Here is a 20,009-nt window from a genome sequence, read left to right as displayed (position 1 = left end):
ATTCATGAAGGATTGCACGGAGTCTTAGAGTAGAGTAAGACTCCATGTAGCCATCATGTCCGACGAGCGATCCAGTAACAGCCTGCAGGGGCATGCAAGAGAGCTCCTAAAACGGCTCTTACACAGACAGGGCTGGGATATGCAAATTACCTCAACTGCAGGCAAAAGGCATGCAAATGAGGTAGATTTGCGATTCAGGAAACCTGAACCTGTCCGAGTAAGAGCAGTGTTATTTGCAGAAATGTACTCAGCTGACAACTGAGTACCATTCTGCAAATAGCAAAACAAAGCCGTGACAGCTCCAAATAAAGGTTGCATCCAGTGCAGGAAGCATGCCAATGGCCAAATATACGGCCATTGGAAATGTTTCCTGATGCAATATGAAAATAAAAATATTTTTTTTTTCTCTGATTTCCGATGATTAAGCGTAGCACATCGCCACGCAAACTGGATGCGCTCTAAAACTCAGAAAACTAAAAATTAAAACCCACAAATGTGGATCTTATTTAAATTGTTAATGTGCAGTGCAAGGGAATGGCAGGCTAAAGACAACATGGCCACCGAGTAGAGGTTGCTAAGGGGAGAAGCTCAGTCTAAGAGATGTAACCAAGCATTAGTAGGCAATCCTATGTAAATGAGGGTTAGGATAGTGAATCACAAGTTTACATAGCAAATGAGCACAGTCAGTGGAGTGTAGGAGTAAGATAAGGGGAGTGACAGAGTAGAAGATAGGTGACATCATGAGGGGGGGTATGTATGAAAGAAGTGAAGCTCATTGGAGCAGAGTGACATGTGTCTGCTGTCATTTACACATCATGGAAAGAGGTGTGTCAACAGGTAGGCTAGGGAAAGGCAAGAAATGTAAGGTGTATGTTGTGGATAACACCAAAGTTTCTTGCTGAGCGTTCATGTGCGCATGTGAGCACCTGTAAAGCCGAGTAAGACAGAGTGCACGCGTGTAAGCATGAGTGCGCGCGTTTAAGCTGGAGTAAGCATGTATAAGGCTGTTTAAAGAGTTGTAAGTGCGTTTGCGCTGGTGTACGTGCATTTTAACCCAAATAAGCAAGTTTTAGTCTGTGTAAGCATGTGTGCGTGCGTGTCAGCTGCTGTGCGCGTGTTCGCGCTTGTGTGCGCGGCGCTGTCCCCTGAGGAAACAGAAAGGAAAAAGGAAGCACAGCAAATAGTAGGAAGCTACCAGGGAGTACTAGCAGAGCTAGCAGGTGAAAACAATCAGAATCAGGCAATTACACAGGCAGTACACTAGCCCAGCCCAGCCTAGCACTTAAAACTCTGCAAACAACAGTCCATTATGTTTCTCACAACAGACACTGCAGTAAGCTAATAGAAGTGAAAACTGAAAAAGCTTTACTGAGACAAAGAAATGTTAGGGGCTGCCATTGCTGTTATAAGGCGACATATGCAACATGCTGAGGGTGGTGACAATAGAAATGCTGCTGGACAACCCACAGTGAGGAGACGGAGAAGAGTGTACAGGCCCAGGGTAACCTACCAGGGGCTGCATGAGCTGCAGATAGTGGAGCACTATAGAGTGGACAGAGACCTCCTGCAGAAAATTGTTGAGCTGTGCAGGCCACGCCTCACAGACAGAACCAACAGATGGGAACCCAACCCAGTGGAAACCAAGGTATGTGTTGGCCTAAGAATATTAGCAACAGGTACCTTCCAGAGACCAACTGGTGATATGATGGGGATATCACAGGCATCAGCATCCAGGGTACTGCACCAATTCCTGGATGCCATGTCAGCACATGTCGGTGATCATGTATATTTCCCCAATTCCCATGAGGTATTGGCCAGCAATATGCGTCTCTTCCAGCAAATAGCGGAATACCCTAAGGTAGTGGGTGCAATAGACTGCACGCACATATGCATCAAAGCACCAGCCGGCGAGCAGGGTAGGGTCTACTTCAACCGCAAGGGCTTCCCCTCCATCAACTGCCAGGTCATGTGTGATGCCCAGGGCATAATACTGAATGCGTGTGCAGGCTGCCCTGGAAGCTACCATGATTCCCATATCTGGCATCTGATGCAGCTGTACCAGACATTTGCCAATGGGGACATCCCACATGGTCACCTAGTGGGGGATGCTGGCTATGCACTGGAGCCGTGGCTGATGACACCCATCAGAAACGCACAAACACCTGAACAGGAATGCCATAATGAGGCACACACACAAACACGTAATGTAATAGAGCGTGTGTTTGGGCTGCTCAAGTCATGGTTCCGGTGCCTGGACGCATCTGGTGGAGCCTTGCAGTACTCACCAACTACATGTACCCAAATTGTCATGGTATGTGCTATGCTACATAATATGATCCTGTGAAAACAGCTGCAGCAGGACCAGCATAGGCCTGGGCCAAACAGCCCCCCACCATTGCCAAGGTCATCACAGACAGAGCATGACTCGGAGGAGGAACAACCTGAGCCTGCCCCAGTAAGCAGAAGGAGGCATGCCCAGTATGCTTTGGCCTTGGCAAAGAGGCAATGCATAGCACATACACTGGCTCAGTAGGAACTCTGGAAATGATACCTCTCTCTGACTTGCACATATAGTAAAAGGGATGCCTAAGTTGACACTACCTGCTTTCAAACATGTACAGGGAGTGTAGTATGTGCATCTGACATAATCAGCCCTGCAGCACCACCTAAGGCATGATTGCCATGTGTTAAGCAATATAAAGCAGTGCTAAACAGCATTTACCACCATGTAGTATATGCAAACAAAATCGCACACACCAACTAGCACAACTGTGGTCAATGTTGAGTAATATTGGGCAACGTCCAGCAATGCTGTTGAATATTGAGCAATGTCGGACAAGCCTGGTCTAAGTAGGGCATAGCTGAACAAAAGCCAACCAGCATAATCCCTGTCAAGTTATGACACAAAGGTGAGTCCTGCAGTAAGAACAGAACCTGACTTCCAACACACACAGTATAAATGTTAATATTGGTCATGTTCACACACATCAACAAATGTAGTGGACCTCAGATAGCAACATACTGAAAGGTCACACTGGGCATGCTCACACATGAATAAATGAGACAAATGTCAGGCAACAAAACATGGAAAGCCTGAACTGGGCATGCTCACACACTTAGGCCATGTCTGAGTACAGCAGTGGGCCACGCATATCTGGAGTTGCATGTGTTAACCCAGGAACCTGTCACTATCCAGCAGTCCACCCTGTGCACACAGTTATATGACAACAGACACATCTATAATATAGTGGAACCCTGTCATAATCAAATATGTTCTGCAGATACCGAAGTTGTTCATAGAAACTGTAAAGCAAAGATGATAAAGACCTGCAAACAGTATCAGCAATAAACATTGTGCATCCTGAACATTAGCATAGGTTCAGAGGTCGATACTAGGCTATCTGCCCTAGGGCATGTACAAGCCTAGCCTGAGTGTGTTTGGCATTCGCAACCCTGTCAGATTACTACACTGTGTGTGTGAATAGTAGGTCACACAAGATAGCCCATGTACATTTAGGCTAGTGTGCCTCTGTTTAGCAGGGACACAGAAGATATCCCAGGGGTAAACATACGATCACCCATACAGTCGTCAAGATATCTCCTCTAGGTGGTCAGTGGGTGGCTCTGCCTATGTGAAACTGGGATTACAATCTGGAGTGAGTGGAGGCTCTGGGATAAGAATCTGTCCCTCCAGCATGTCCTATTAACATCTGTGTTGAGGTATACGTCCCTGGAGTGTGTAGCTCCAAGGGAGTCGGATATCCTGAGGTGGGGCATGTCCAGTAAATCTGGGTTGGGTATATCTGTAAACAACAGGCACACATCATATCCGAGTAGGTGGTAAGTGACTGAGTATAGCTGGAGTTACTGCATCCGAACTGTGCAGGGCATCTGTGTGAGTCCCTAGATCTGCTTGGTGAGGAACTTCTGTGGCCAGTACAGTTGCTGCAGGTGTCAGGTAAGGTACACCCCAAATGTGGCATTGTAACCAAGCATGGTTGTGATGAGTATAGGGGCACAATGACCTCACTCGATCTAGATGTGAAACCATATGGGATAAGGTGGCCCACATAGAAGGTGTGTCCAACCACTTTGGCAACGTGAATGTCAAAGGTGATAGTATGAACAAGTCATGTCCCCAAATCCCTAACAACTCCTACTGCATGTAATGGAGTACTACCTATGTGGTAATGTGTGGGCATGTTGTTATTCCCAAAGGGGATGACTATGCAACTAATGACATTTAGCTGTAGGGCATGACTCAGGCACCAGTCATCCATCTCTGTGGGGCCCTGTTTGAGTATGCATGTGGCAGCTGGAGAGTTGATCATGGCACCCAGTTTGCAGTCAAGTGCAAACATGCTCAGCCATATTCCCCCTGTGGTAGCCTGTACGTCAGACAAATATATACTGAATAAGAGACATCCCAGGACCGAACCGTGTGGGATGCCATGTGTAACAGGTGTATAGTCAGACATAGCACCTGCAATTCTGACCATGTGGGTGCTATCCCTGATCCAGGTAGCAATCCATCGTGTGAGATATATGTCCATATCGACGCTGGTGAGCCTATGCATAATGGCCCAGTGGGTCATTGTGTTGAAGGGTTTTGCAAGGTTCAGGTAGGCTGTGTGGACAACTGTCCCTATGTCGATGGACCTGTTAACCGTTTAAAGAATACAAACAGGTTCAAGAGGTAAGATCTGCCCACAACAACGTTGAAATGTGTAGGACACAGTGTCTGTACGTTCCCGATGTCTGTGTGTATGAGTCCCATGACAATACGCTCCATAGCTTGGCAGAACAGGCTAGTTAGGCTTATAGGGCAATATTGTCTGTGGTCCATTGTGGCACCAACTCTGTGGAGTGGGACCACTGTCGCTGTATGCCATTCCTTGGGTACATATCCTGTAGTAACTCTGATATTGAACAGTGGTGTAATGTGAGGGTTATGTCTGTCATGAGGCTCGTGTAAGATGCAGGCCGGGACACCATCTGGTCCCATTGATACTGTGATGTACGCTTTGGGGAGGGCAGCACTCACCTGTTACTGTGTGATGTCAGGGAGGTTATACTCTGTTGGGATGGATAGTTGCTCCTTAGAGGGGATGGGGGGGAGACATCTGCACTGAACCTGTTTGCCAGGAAGTTGGCAATGCCAGTGGGTTCAGTGTACATTTAGTCAGTATGCAGTAACTCACAGCATATCAGTGAGTGTCCACCCAGGTTCCTGACATAACTGAAGAAGGCCGTGTGATAGTCCTATGTGTCTGGTGCAATTGTCCGGTAGAAACGGCCCATAAAAAAGTTCATGAGTGATTGTAGCTGTCTGCTAGTACAGATCACAGATGCCTTCCCTGTCTGGGATTGTGCTCTATCATGTAGTAGCATCCTCCTGCTGTTGTACAGCTTATTAATGGCTGGGGTCTACCAGACAGGTCCCCTGCCATTGGAGTAGTGAGTCCTGTTGTTATTTGGGATAGCACAATCCATGCAGTCCACTAGGTGTCCATAGAATGTGTATGTAAAGGATTCAGCAGTGTGAGCCGTATTTGCCACTGTCTTAGGGTCTCTGAAGGATACCACCTTGCTTTGGTGAAGTGAGATGTTGGCTCATGAGTAGTTTACCAAGATTACCCAGGATGGGTGTGTGGAGGGTATATGTATGTCCAGTGAGATACATGTATGTTCTGACCTTACCAGTGAGGGGTATATCACTGGTGTGGAACATAGAGTCCCCATGTTGGTGATGATCAGGTCCAATATATATTCCCCCTTGTGGCTGTGCTGACTGTTTGTGCCATAGCATATGAGTCTACAAATTGTAGCGACTGTTGGGTGAGGGTGTTGGGGCTTGAGTAGTATCCCAGGTCAATATTTGTGTATATGAAGTTACCCAATATAATGGTATTTGTGGAGACCTTCATATGCTCCATAGTTCCCATGAAAGCCAAGTGTGGTTCCTGAGTTTGGGAGGGTGGTCTGTAGCAGGCAACAAACTGAAAGGCAGTTTTGCACAATGGTAGTTGTATATGTATGGTCTGTGATGCTTTGTGCAGTGCTACTAACCCGGAGGGGTGTGTATCTGTGATGTATATGGATACTCCACCAGTTGTGTTGTCTGTTTCAAGTCTTGTTGTCAGAAAGCATGGTATGAAACATAACCTGGTAGTGCTGGTGTGCATAAGTGAGCCTGAACCAGGCATCTGTTAGTGCACAGATATCGCTATCCTCCATACTGAGGAGAGTCCTGAGTGGCCGCAATATGAGGGTAACACATCTGGTGTTGAGCAGCATTACCCTTAGTTTCATTTAATCTGTAATGTCTATGGAGGTGGGTTTGTCTTTTGAGCCCTGCTTAAAAAAGGCACTATGGTGGTAGCAAGAGCCTTAGCCAACATTCAAAAGTCCAAGGGTAACAGGTGCAAGCTGTCCATAGTGAAGCTACGTGACATGTTGAGCATGTCACCACAGGCTGACAGACACTGTATCCCCTATGAATGAAACAAATTTGTTAGGCAACTGTTAAATGTGATATGTTTGTCTGTATACTGTGACATCATAATTGGTGGGTGTAAGATGCTAGACAAGGTCAGGGTCATACTGGCCTGGGCTACATGATCAGAGTGTTCCTCCATGTATCATATCATGTGGTCCAGGGAGTAACGTCTGAGGTTTTATGCACCAGCATGGACAATGATGATGCCAGTCCTGTACTTGCTTTGGAGTGACCTGACTGCCTGTGTTATGTGGCAGATCCTGGCACCCAACAGACAGCCCAAAGTGACTATTCCCTTGTTAGGGCTGGTGAGTGGTATGTCAGTGTGTCTGACAATAAGTGTTGCCTATTACAAGTGTATTAGGTGTGTTGTTTAGCCCGAAGGGCAGTGACTGTGTGGCACACTGACATTGTGAACTATGTGATATGTGGGTATTGTAGTGGGGTAGCAGTTGTGTGTGTGTCTGCTTTGGAGGTCTCTGCTGCTTAGGCAGAGTACATTTACAGCATCCGAGTATGTCTATGTGTGATAATGTGGTTTGAGTGCTGTCGCTAGAGAATATGTGAGACTGATATGTGGTGTGTGTGGTTACCTTCACCACCTGATAGACTGTGCCAGTCATGGGTCGAGAGAGTTCAGCACCCTGTATGTCTCTATAGGTGCATCTCACACATATATCTGAGTTTGTCGGGAGGAGGAGAGGGTTGTCTGTGTACATGAGGCAGATGTGACATTGTGTCAATATCACAATATTCACCAGCTGGACTGGAGAGTACACACAAAACCGACCCCTGGACATGCCAGGATATTATGATGACATACTCTGTAGCCTGATCACAATGGATCAGTAGGGTGTTAAGTGTGTAAAAGAGTATAACAGGGATTAGTGCTCATGTCTGTTGGTGTTTTGTAAAGAGTAGCTGAGAAGGAGTCCAGACTGAATCATGACACCTCCTTCAGCTATGTCATGAATAGCAATGTACACCAATATATGCCCTCAGTCAGGGCCAACTGTACCTGACTGACAATGCTGACATCCTGACAGACAGGCCCATATGTACATACCTACCTCCCACTGACAATAGGCCATATCATCATACCAGGAGATATCACATGTAGAATGGATGAGCAGCTACCCCAATGCCTGACATACAAAGCTATGTCAAATCCAGAATTAATGGACATGCTCCACCTCAGTAAATCTAAATCCCTTAGAGCCACATGCTCGAGGGACTTGAACCTCAGCACAGAAATAAATAGAACTTGCTGGAGGGACAGGTTCATAACCCAGAGGATCCCTTCGCTCTGGAATAGAATTCCAGTTCATGTGAGGCAGAGCACCTCAGTGAATCTCTTCAAGAAGAATCTTGATAGGTGGATGGGTGATCATAGGTTTGTCTAAGGGATTACTCCCGTGTCACTATTAGACAGAGGCACAGTAAACTATACCTTAAAGGGCACAGTATACTCAAATCAAGGGGTGGCGTAAGCCATACAGAATTGGGCTAGGCTTATAATTGCCTCAGGGCAGATAGCCTAGTATGAACCTATGAACCTATGAACCTAAAAGCATGGCAGCAAGTGGAATATATTGATTCCCAATATGTGTCATGCACAAACTACAGAACAAACAGATCCTGCACCTGAACAGTCAGCTGAGCCTCACCCCTACACAAGATGTGGAACTGTTGAATGTGTCACAGCAACATATGGCACTCCCCACAAATGTTGGTGCACAACACACCATGGGAAGTCAAGTCCAGTACGCCTATGAAGTCTGATCTGCAAGGTCATGGAGTCCATCATGGTTGTAGTCATAAACAGAGCTATTGGAAGCTGACATACACACAACCCTACCAACTGTGGCATGTTCATGTGCGGATCATGGTTCCCAAACATACTAGACTGTTTGCAAGGCAGCCACCCAGGGTATACATCAATGAACACATCTACACATGTCTCACATAGACTTTGAATAGCCCTTTATCAACATCCCAGACACATGTAGTATCCACAAAACCAACAAGCTGTGCAAAAATATGTGTTGACATATGACGGAATGTCAATGTGTCCCCAGATAGATCACACAAGGTAAGGATTATGAGGTCTTGTTCAAGCTGTTGACACCTGCTGACGCACATGGACCATTCCTGGAATGGCATAAAACAAAGTGTACACACATCACCATGTCCAGTCTGATGATGTCACCATCCTATAAATACAGCAGGAGGAGGAAAACCAGCCAGTAAAGCAAATAGCACGTCGTGTTACTGCGTCTCTCTCTAATATCATAACATAGTTAGGTGGGGGTTTGAATCCTGCAAACAGTGAGTGTGTGTGTGGGGCGGGGGGTGTATGTGTGTGCGCAGTTTCCTTTGAGAGGTGTTCCTTTTTTGGAGACTGGGAAAACTCACTAAAAGAGGTACATGCCTCTTTGGAAAGACTGATGATGTCACATTCCTACAAATACAGACGGAGAAGGGAAACCTGCCAGTAAAGAAAATAGCAGGCCATGTTAATGCATCACTCTCTAGTATCATAATATAGTTAGGTAGGGGTTGGGATCCTGCAAACGCAGACTGTGGGGGGTGTATGTATGTGTGCAATTGTCTTTGAAAGGAGTGCCCTTTTTGGAGACTGGGAAAACACACTAAAAGAGGTACATTCCTCTTTGGAAAGACTGATGATGTCTCCATCCTACAAATACAGACGGAGAAGGGAAGCCACCCAGTAAAGCAAGTAGCACGCCATGTTAATGCATCTCTCTCTAGTATCATAACATAGTTAGATAGGGGTTTGAATACTGTAAATGCTGACTGTGTGTGTGTCAGTGTTGGTCAATGCAGTGTGGGTTTTACTTTTACTATGGTATGACATATTATGATTACAACAGTAAGTGCATTGCTCACATCAGGTATCTGCGTGGCAAATATATATGTGTACATGCCCCCTCAATCAGTACATAGGTGCGAAGCCTGCATACTATATGAATACATTGGTTTCCATTGACAGGTTGTGCTGCTGCTTCTCAGACCGTAGGTCACATATGTATGTATGTGACAAGATCGTCCACTGTCGTGTTCTGTGGCCAAGGTCATCTGTGCCACACACATACATGACAGTTACTTAAGAGTAGTGTGAGTGAGGGTATATGCCTGGGGTATATGTCAGACATGTTCATACACAACAATGACTGCCAATAATGGACAGTCTTTATAGGTGTACAACTGCCTTGTGGACACGCATTCAGGCCTCTAATGTCTTATGTGATACACCGTGGGACTCCACAATACCTATGGATATGTGGATACCAAGGGACAAATGACATGACATGAGGCTGCATGTACACATTGGTACCCAACATACATGTTGAGGGCTACCACCTGTGTGGTACTGACGGGATAGTATGTATAGTACATGAGGATGACTATGCCATAGTTGGCTTACTGCTATACAGCATGTATCAGACAACAGGTATCTGTCTGTATGATACCCTTGTGTAGGATATGCGTCCCATCCAGGGAATGCATTGTAGGCCAATGCATGCATTTCCAGATTTGGATGGACACATCCCTAGTATGTTTGCATGTACCTAAGGGGCTATATGCCAAACAGGTGTGGTCACAGGAATGGGTGGCGGTCATTACCACTGGTTAGTGTAATAGTGTAGCACCGGAAGGATCCAACTGTTACTGAGTTCCCTACGACTGTGTGTCATTTGTCAGGACATCATCCAATGATTGCTTATAGTCATGCTGTTGAGGTTGTGTATACTACCAGACCGGAAATCATTGACAGGTATTAACGGTATCACCCACAGCATAGTGTCAACCCATGTCATACACACATGTCTACCCATGTTAGTACATAACTGTAGTAGAATGCATACTGGCCATTGAAAGATACTATGAGATGTTAACAATGTGTACGACAGGGTATGCCACACGTCCCATGGGTCCACTATGCACATACATGCAGACAGTGTGCATCCACCATGTTCACAGATATACACTTGCTAATCTGTACTGCACACATCACACATGTACTGTCCACTCACTAAGACATGCTGGCAACACATTACACTTCAGACAAGTGGCACATGGGTGGACAATACATACTCAGACCTAACAGTGGTATAAACAATGCTACATTGACAATCAGAGCTGTTAGGTATGGCTGTGGCCTTTTCACTTGCTGTAGTTGTCATGTGAGGTACATACCACATGGGGCATTGTGATGAGTAGAGGGGAACACCGACCTATATTTCCCTAGATGACACACCTTTTGTGAAGACACGTACCACGTAGACAGATTACATGACTACTGTGGCACTGTGATTATCAAAGGGGAGCCTACTGTCCACCAGTGTCCCATGATACCTTCTGACACCTTCAGTGTTAGGCAGGCTACCACCTATGTGGCAGTTACTGCGTAAGGTGTTTTGAAATGGGGTATGGCACTGCAGCATCAACACTGGTGTTCAGTCTATGCCTTGGCCAACAGGCACCTGTTGCAGTACATATGATCCTGGGTCTCCCTCTCTCTTTCTCTCTGATATATATATATATATATATATATATATATATATATATATATATATATATATATATGGGTCTATCTGACAACGTCGACAGCTCAGAACGCCGACACCGAGAACACTGACGCCAGAAGATCGACAACTGAGAAGACCGACGGATGAAAACACCGACGCTGAGAACACCGACATGGGAAAAGGCTGTGTAAGTATGCGGTAGTGACGGACGTTAGGGGTCGATAAGGTAAGTGTGCGATATTGATGGTCTGTAGGGATAGGGGTGGGTTAAGTGAGTTAGGGTTAGGGCGGGTTAGGTAAGTGTCTTGTAGTGATAGTCTTTGGGTTAGGGGTTAAGTGAGTTAGGTTAGGGCGGGTTAGGTAAGTGTCGGTAGTGATAGTCTTTGGGTTAGGGGCGGGTTAAGTGAGTTAGGGTTAGGGGCGGGTTAGGTAAGTGTCTAGTGATAGTCTTTGGGTTAGGGGCGGGTTAAGTGAGTTAGGGTTAGGGCGCGGGTTAGGTAAGTGTGTGATAGTGACGGACCTTAGGGTTAGGGTTTGGGTTAAGGTTGTAGATAGTTGTGTATGTGAGGTTTAGTGTGGGTTTGTAAGGATTTTGGTGTGCTTGTGTTGTGTGTGTGCTTTTTGGACAGGGGATTTGTTTTGATGTGCTGTCGGTAAACTGGTTGTCGATGTTGTGGCTGGCTTGTCGACCTTGTGAACTGTCGGTTATGTGGTGTCGGGAAACTGGTTGTCGATGTTGTGGCTTGTCGACCTTGTCAGGTAGACCCATATATATATATATATATATATATATATATATATATATATATATATGTGTATATACATACATATATACATATCTATACATATCTATACATATCTATCCATATATATACATATCTATCCATATCTATACATATCTATCCATAGCTATACATATCCATACATATCTATATATATCTATATATATATTTATATATATATATGCATATATATCTATATTTATCCATATATACTCATATATATCAATATATATCCATATATATATATATATATATATATATATATATATATATATCTATACATATATATATATATATATATATATATATATCTATATATATCTACATATATCTATATCTATCTTTATATGTATATCTGTATATATGTATATATCTATGTATAGATCTATATATCTATACTTCTACATATCTATATTTCTATATATCTATATATATCTATATATCTATATATATATATATATATATATATATATATATATATATATATATATATATATATATATATATATATATATACATATATATATATATATATATATATATATATATATATATATATATATATATCTATACACATATACACACACACACACACATTCATATATATATATATATATATATATATATATATATATATATATATATATATATACATGTATATATACACATACATCTAAACATCCATTGCTGTACATATAGCTGCACATACAGGCACATATACTGCCTACCTTTCATGGTGGGGATGTCAATTATGCAACAGTTGTGAGACATACGGTTATGTAATACTATTGCACAATGTTGTGCAGAATGCATTCTGCTGTCCTCAGGCCGTATAGCTGTAGCAGGTCTCACTGCCTGTAGCTCAGTCCCACAGCGTGTAATCACCACATGACATATACCGGCACTGCTTGCTGTCTGCAATGCCACACACTACAACCTACATACATATGTGCACATAGCAGCCTTCAACAACATACATATGTCCAGCCTTCACTAACAGTTGCAGTACGTCCCTTGCTCTATGCAAATGTGCATGTACATATAGATACAGACTGCTGCCACATATGGATGAATCACAGTATGTAGGGTACCCTTCAAACACATCTTTTGGATGTCAGCAAATACATATTTGTTACATACCTTACCTTTGTATTCCTCACCTCTGTCTGTTGTAGGTGTTGTATTTTTTTTTTTTTGGTTTTGGTTTCCTCTGTGTGTTGCTGTTTGTTTTCAGTGTCTGTTTCCTACTGCCTGTTTGTATCCGTCTGTCTGTCTCTCTCTCTCTCTCTCTCTCTCTCTCTCTCTCTCTCTCTCTCTCTCCCAGTTGGTGCAATGATATTATTGCATGTGTGGACAGCAGATACAAGCTGCTTTTCTAGGTATCTGCACATGTGCATGTGATGGCCTCTGCACCAATTGGTGCCCACCATTTAGTAATTGCATGCAGCCTGCTGTGTGGCAATTGCAGTTCTCACTGTGATTTCAGGACACTGCTATAAAATGATAGGTTAGGTAAGCATAGCCCTTTCAGTTTTGCAAGGTGGGGACCATGCTTGTTTGCTGTGGACACTGTTTTCTCAGTCAGAAGGTTGGTATATGTCTCATATCTGGATTCTGAGCATATGTATTACTACACCTTTTCTGACGTGCAAGCAGTGTCTACTCTCACTTATTGACATTTATCATTAAGTGGGATTCCCCACCTTTCTGCCTACTGCTGCTACATTTCACAGGGAGTCTGAGGGGCACAGCTAACATTTGTTTGCAAATCAGGGATATCCCTGTAAACCAGTCACAGCTGGGAAGTCTGGCCTCTAACCTATTCAAATATGCCAGTGTTTATCCTGCTCTGATACTGTGTGGGGTTTGCAAGGTGCTACTGTAACATTATTCCCTACTAGCATGGCTGGTTCTCTTTTCACAGTCATGTCATGCAATTCCACAACACTTGCTGGTTAAGGGCCACAGAACATGATTTGTGTTATGCCATTCCTATTCTCCCTTTACATTTACTCATTGTAATGCATGATATATTTCTTTCAGCACCAAGTTATTATATATCTGTTGTGGCGTAGTGGTACTTCATGCAGACTGGTGAGCCCAAGGTCTGGGGTTCGAGACTGGCAGGTATATTTTATTTTGCTGCTGAGCAATACAAGGGCCCTGTCATACAGAGTGACTAAGGCACTTTTAAGCAGTTGTAAGCGGGTTTGTGCGGGTTTGCATGACGCTTAGCAATGCTTAGCTAAGCGCACACAAGCTCTCACTCGTGCACCCCCACTAACTACTGCTTAAAAGTGCTTACTCCCGCTAACCCCCGCACTAATTTCTTTGAAAGAAAAGAAAATGGGGAGATAGGAAAGTGGTGAAAAAGGGGGCACAAAGAAGGAAAGGCAGTAGGGAAACCAGCTTGGATGTGCAGGAAGGGTGTAGGGAAGACCCATAGCTGCCCATTTCTGTAACAGCAACAGCTGTGCATATGTTCGTAATTTGGTGTGAAATTTGCAACCTTCCACCCCTGAAAGAGGGGTGAGGACAACAGAGTATGTTGTAGTGCCAATTATAATTATCAGTTTATATGTCCAGCAGACCTGTGCAAAATGGGAAGCTATGTATGGGGCGTAATTTTTTTGTGGGAACAGATTGCCCTTTTTTTTCATTTTTTTTTTCAGGTGAGAGTGGAATGTGAGGTAGGGGATGTAGGTATATTTGGGGAAGTAGGTTGGGGAGGTAAACAGACAAGACAAACAAGACGCATACAGGGGTGGAATTTGACACATGGGGTGCGTGAACACAATTGACGGGGAAGGTTGTTTGGAAATCGCAAGCCCATGAGCCCACAGATGGTAACAGTGGAACTGAGATCCCCACCCATGGGCAGTCACCACTGCACCTTCACAGCCCCGAGGGTGGCTGTGCTGGGGGCTACATAGGACGAGCAGGCTCACCCGTGAGACATGCCACTCTTGCCTCAAGCTGGCATAGGGGATCAGCGACTGAACGCTGGATCTCCCTACGCACCACAACCCGGACCCTTTAAAGGGTGACAGGTGGCTATTCTCCACCCACGCTTGCAATTGGGAGATGAGCCCCATCCCCTGCAGTGCTTCCACCCGAAGGTGGCACAGGACCAACGGAGGAGAGGAGCCCGGGCTGGGCACCAGACCTGCTGGTGCCAGGTGCACTCACCGGCTGAGGAGAGACAGGTGGGTCCGCTGGGACCAGCCTTCCCATACGTTCTGTGATTAGGTGTGTTTAATTACAACATAAGCAAAACAGCATTCCAGATTAGTTGTAACAGCATGCAATAATATTCCCATTAACCCAACACACCAAGGGTACAACAGTTGAACAGCAAGCATAACACATGCATATATTGAACCACAGTGTTTATTCCACTGCATGCAGGGATGTTTGGTAGCAACAGGCCACCATGATTGCAGTGTTCAAACAGGGCACATGCATCAACGTGAATGCAAATATTTATAGAACAATAGGACATATGTCCCAACAAATATTTAAGATTACACATACCCATTGAGGTGTGGAATTGCATGGTTTATGCACATACAGTAGGGTGTAGAAAATACCTCAGTTAACATCTTTTAATGACCTTTTCATCTACACTACATTCCTAGTGACTGCAAGTGTATATCCCCTACATGTATTATTACACTTGCCCCCATACATTAGGTTGTGTAATGGGTTTGGTTAGTTCAATATATGCCTGACCTATATCTGACAAACTAACTGTCCAGGATGCAGATGTTACTGCTGCATATTTCTTGATTGCATTTATATTTCTTTATCTACTTATCTGGGATGTTTTCACATGACATTTTCACTTTGATTTATACAGAACCCTGCATTTCTTGACACACACTCACATTTTTGGGGAAAATATAACATGCTACACATGTGCCAGTTTTACTTATTCATGCCAGCCAGTAACTGACTGTTGTGGACTGTATATATGTTGCACAGCTACTAGCACTTCCATCACCCACTTTATATGGGACTGCACAACTCTGGGTTGCCAGTACCTTTTCAAACAGTACTGTTTGTATAATGCATGGGTACAACAACATTTCAGACTCTGTGACACAGACACACTCTGGGTTTTAGACCTTTATTAATGACATTACACACTTTTCCACAGGCTCACTCCTTTATTTGTTTTAACGGTGTTATATGGCAGACATGTTCAAGACATATTATACCTTTATTAATAGGTTAGCACGCTCATTTTTCAGGCTCACTCACTTATTTTATATGACAGTGCCTGCAGAGATATTATTCCAGACATATGTTACCTTTCTTAATGGGTTTCTACACTCTTTTTCTGCCTCTCTGACGTTTTTATCTGACAGTACATGCAGAGGACTTATTCAGGCAATTTTATGGCTGTATTATTGGACTACAACACTTTCTTTTATGCTCTCTCCATATTTTATATACCAATACATGCAGAATAATCACTAACCTGCCTGGTGGTGCAGCCTTAGCAGCCTATCAGCATAGACTTGCTGATTCATAGCACGGTCACCTGCAGCTGTAAAGTAAATGAGGGGATATTGAGACATACCTATCCGTTATACATACTCCATTATCAATTCCTGCATACTGCATTCTATGGCTACATACTCAGTTTTGGGGCATCCCGCATTCCACGGGCCTCCTGTATCCACTGGTTCAGGTGGTCCTGCTTTCATCTCTTCAGGTCTGCATGGTGGTGATGGACCTGCTCACCAGTCCGAGGAATGCCAGTGGCACTGGTGAGGTCAGGAGCTAACCGGTTCCAAGCCTCTGCCTTGTACTCCATCCCTTGTAACTGGCCCTGCAGGAGTCTAGACTCGTGACCGTGGACAAGGAGCCAAACCATGTATTTGGACGCCTTGATGCCTCAACGTTGCACTCGGAAGCATGTTCCCTCTCTGACACCAGACATTCTAACTGCAGATGTGAGCTTCAATCAGTTATGGTGTGTATTCCCACCCGTGGGGCTTAAATATGCCGCATTTCCCACACTTTTTTGTGATTGACCATTTTGTAAAATTATCGGCTGACTGCAGACCTGCTTAGTAATGGTTAAACTATCATTTGTAAGTATATGAATGTTAACAGTGGATGTTTCCCCTATGTTGTCATGCCTTAGTGGTTCTGTACTTTGCTTCTGATGCAAAGAGTTCTGGGTTCGAACCTTGTCATTCATTTTATTTTCATACTGTCCAGATAGGCTAGGGGGTGTGGCTGCATTTAAGCAACTTTGCTCTACATTGCTCCTCGGTGCCCTGGTTAGCGCAGCGCGCATGTGCGCGCAAACACATTGCGCTAGGTAAAGCGCTTTTAAGCTTTGGGCAACTCTATTGCACTGGGTAAAGCACTATTAAACTATGGGCAACTCTGCTTAGCTGAGTAAAGCGCTATTAAACTATGGGCACCTCTGCTTAGCTGGGTAAAGTGCTATTAAACTATGGGCACCTCTGTTAAGCTGGGCAAAGCGCTGCTTAACGGCAGGCTATTATATATCTGGATCCTTTAAATATATATATTTTGTTCACTGATACATTGGCCATTTCACTGCTTTTAATAATATTTTAATCATATATGTCTGGTATTATTTCAAATACTGATTTAAAACATAAATAAGAAGGGGAGTGGTGGGACTCGAACTGTGAATGCCTCCTCTTTGTGCCTACACTCTACCATTACGCTATTGCAATTTGGTGTGATTTGCATAAACATTCTTTCTTATGCTCTTCCATGTCGGAATTGCTAACTATAGCTAAGCAATGGGCACACTCGTGCACACATGTGTAAATACGGGCAGCTATATCGTGGATTTAAAAAAAAAAAAAATAAATATTTTACTTTTTATAACTGTGATGGGGGTTTACAGTGTCAGGGTGTGTGGTGTTGAATGCAAGTACATTTCAGTGAACTCGCTCTTGTGTGTTGACATTTTGCTTTTACTACACTTGCAGGGGCGTGGACATTTAGACTGCTCGGCAGTCGGATACGCCCCCTGCTTTCATACTCGGTCCGTGTAGGAGTTACGGTTGAGTCAGTGTGCCCTCATGAATATTCATGGCATGCTGACATTATACCATTCAACTGCAGCCTCCGAGTAAGACTTATTAAGTCTTACACAGAGGATTCGTGAATCCGGGGGTATGTATTTTACAACTGTATTATAATATCAAGCTGCAAGTGTATTAACAGATGATTAAAAGAAAATGCTTAAAGAGTTAACTTTGGTCTACAGAGTCTAAAATGTGAGCTCAGACTTTCCCAGGCTGGATGAATAGTTACAGGAAATTCTGGGCAGATAAGGTAAAAAACAAGACTGACTGCCAGACAAGTGGCTTAAAGCAAATAAACAATACTGCAATACTACAGGAGAGGAGTACTTTCTCAGTGTTATACTAACTGCATAAGCAGTACTGCAGAAGGGTCTAAAATAGAGCTAGAGGAAGAAAAAAAATATCTCAATCCTTCTTGACTGCTCTTTTCGGGGGGGAGGGGAAAACAGGAAATACTGGTAAACAGATTAAACCTGACAGGAGAACATATTTTACTAGCTGCTAATAGTTATTATGCTAATTTTTATTATATTTTAATATGCTTTTGGCAAGACAATGGTGGTATGCAAAACATATGAATGTTTCTAATAGTTGCCTCTGGTGCCAATTCCACCAGATGTTAATGTTACTAAATTTGTATATTGGACTAAATGTACTTTGCAGTCTTTGTATGTACAAATGCAAAAAATTTCAGTGTAAATTATATTAATGTCTAATAAATATGTGTGAAAAATCATGTTTTAAAATGTGTCCAGGGTACCTACTAGATTTCAATGCATGAGTAGCAAACAGTCTGTGTAGATACATACTGTACAGGACACATTATAATGTAACTAGTTCAAAATTAATTTGTCAAGTTGTAATTTTATCACTGGCTTTTGGACCACCATTTTTCCATACCAGTACTGGTTACCCCAGTTAGAGGAAAATTATATTAAAATATTGTACTCATACAGCGAATGGGCTAATATGTAAACAGTATTCTTCAGTGTATAAGCCTTGTCTATTTTTTTAAATCCTCAAGTATTAAAAGCCCATTTCAGTACTTTAAATGTTCACTTCACTATCAACTAAAGTGTATGGGCAGTTTAGAAATATGGTGGTTAAAATTACATTGAAACTGTATATTTTAACACAAAATAATGCTTACAGTAGCACATAGTTCTTGTCTCTTATGGATATTAGTCTATCTCTAATCTTCTGGTATGAGGTGATTAATAAAAGTAAACAGTTAATTCAACAGTTGCAAAAAGTTAATAAAACAATTCTGAGTCATAAATCAAGTTAGAAAATAGACCTATAGCAGACACAGCTCATAACTGGTGGAATATTTTCACAGAATGGTCTGCAAGAAAAAAATTCTTAGATACATTCAGTTTTGGTAGTAATACTTAATATCATTGTATTAACTATGTAAAATTGCATTTTGACTTGTATAAAAAAAGACTAAAGGTTTTGTTTCCTATGATCTGATCAAAAGATACATATTAATATAAACTGTTTTAAAATAAATATAGGGAATTTTTAGAGTATGATTAACAGTGAATAAAAGATTGAAATTAATTCTGCTGTAAATATGCTGAAAGATAAAGCAGAGAATAAAAAGTTTGCTTAAATATATGTATAGATTTTAGCAATGTGAAATGGGCATCCATATTATATGTATAACAAACAGGCTTCTTCACAGCATCTGCAAAAAAGCCTAAAAAGCAATTCTGGAAAGCAAGTATTGCATGCTTTTCTCATGTTTGCAGAACAGTTTATAAACTCAGCAATATGTGATCTTTTACAAAGCTGTTTCCTTAGAAAACATGTTCTCTCGCAGTATCAGTTCCTGAAAAATATGTTTTCTCAATATCAGCTGCAGAACAGTCTGACGTATTCTCACAGATGTTTCCTTTCAGACTTCTGTTAATGGACAAGTTTTTGTAAAATCAGCAGAAAAATAATTCTGATTGTGTGCATTTACACATCAGCAGAAATGGTTTCACAGAAAGACAATACATGCTTTATAACAAAGCATTTCCTTAAACAAGTCTGAAAAGTAAAGTATCAGCAGAACAGATGTTTCCATATTAAGCCCCAAAAAGAT

At 42.8% G+C, this 20,009-nt stretch overlaps 1 protein-coding gene across 1 annotated transcript in view; it reads left to right on the top strand.

The window, feature by feature from the left end:
* The window catches only part of LOC122801263, a 196,166-nt gene that overhangs the window by 102,156 nt on the left and 74,001 nt on the right, over positions 1-20,009 (top strand). The window lies entirely within an intron of this gene.

Source organism: Protopterus annectens, chromosome 4.part1, assembly GCF_019279795.1.
Source record: "Protopterus annectens isolate FY-2018-M chromosome 4.part1, PAN1.0, whole genome shotgun sequence".
Lineage (NCBI taxonomy): Eukaryota > Metazoa > Chordata > Ceratodontiformes > Protopteridae > Protopterus > Protopterus annectens.
Note: the sequence above shows the minus strand (reverse complement) of the source record. Positions and strands in the feature narration are given on the sequence as shown.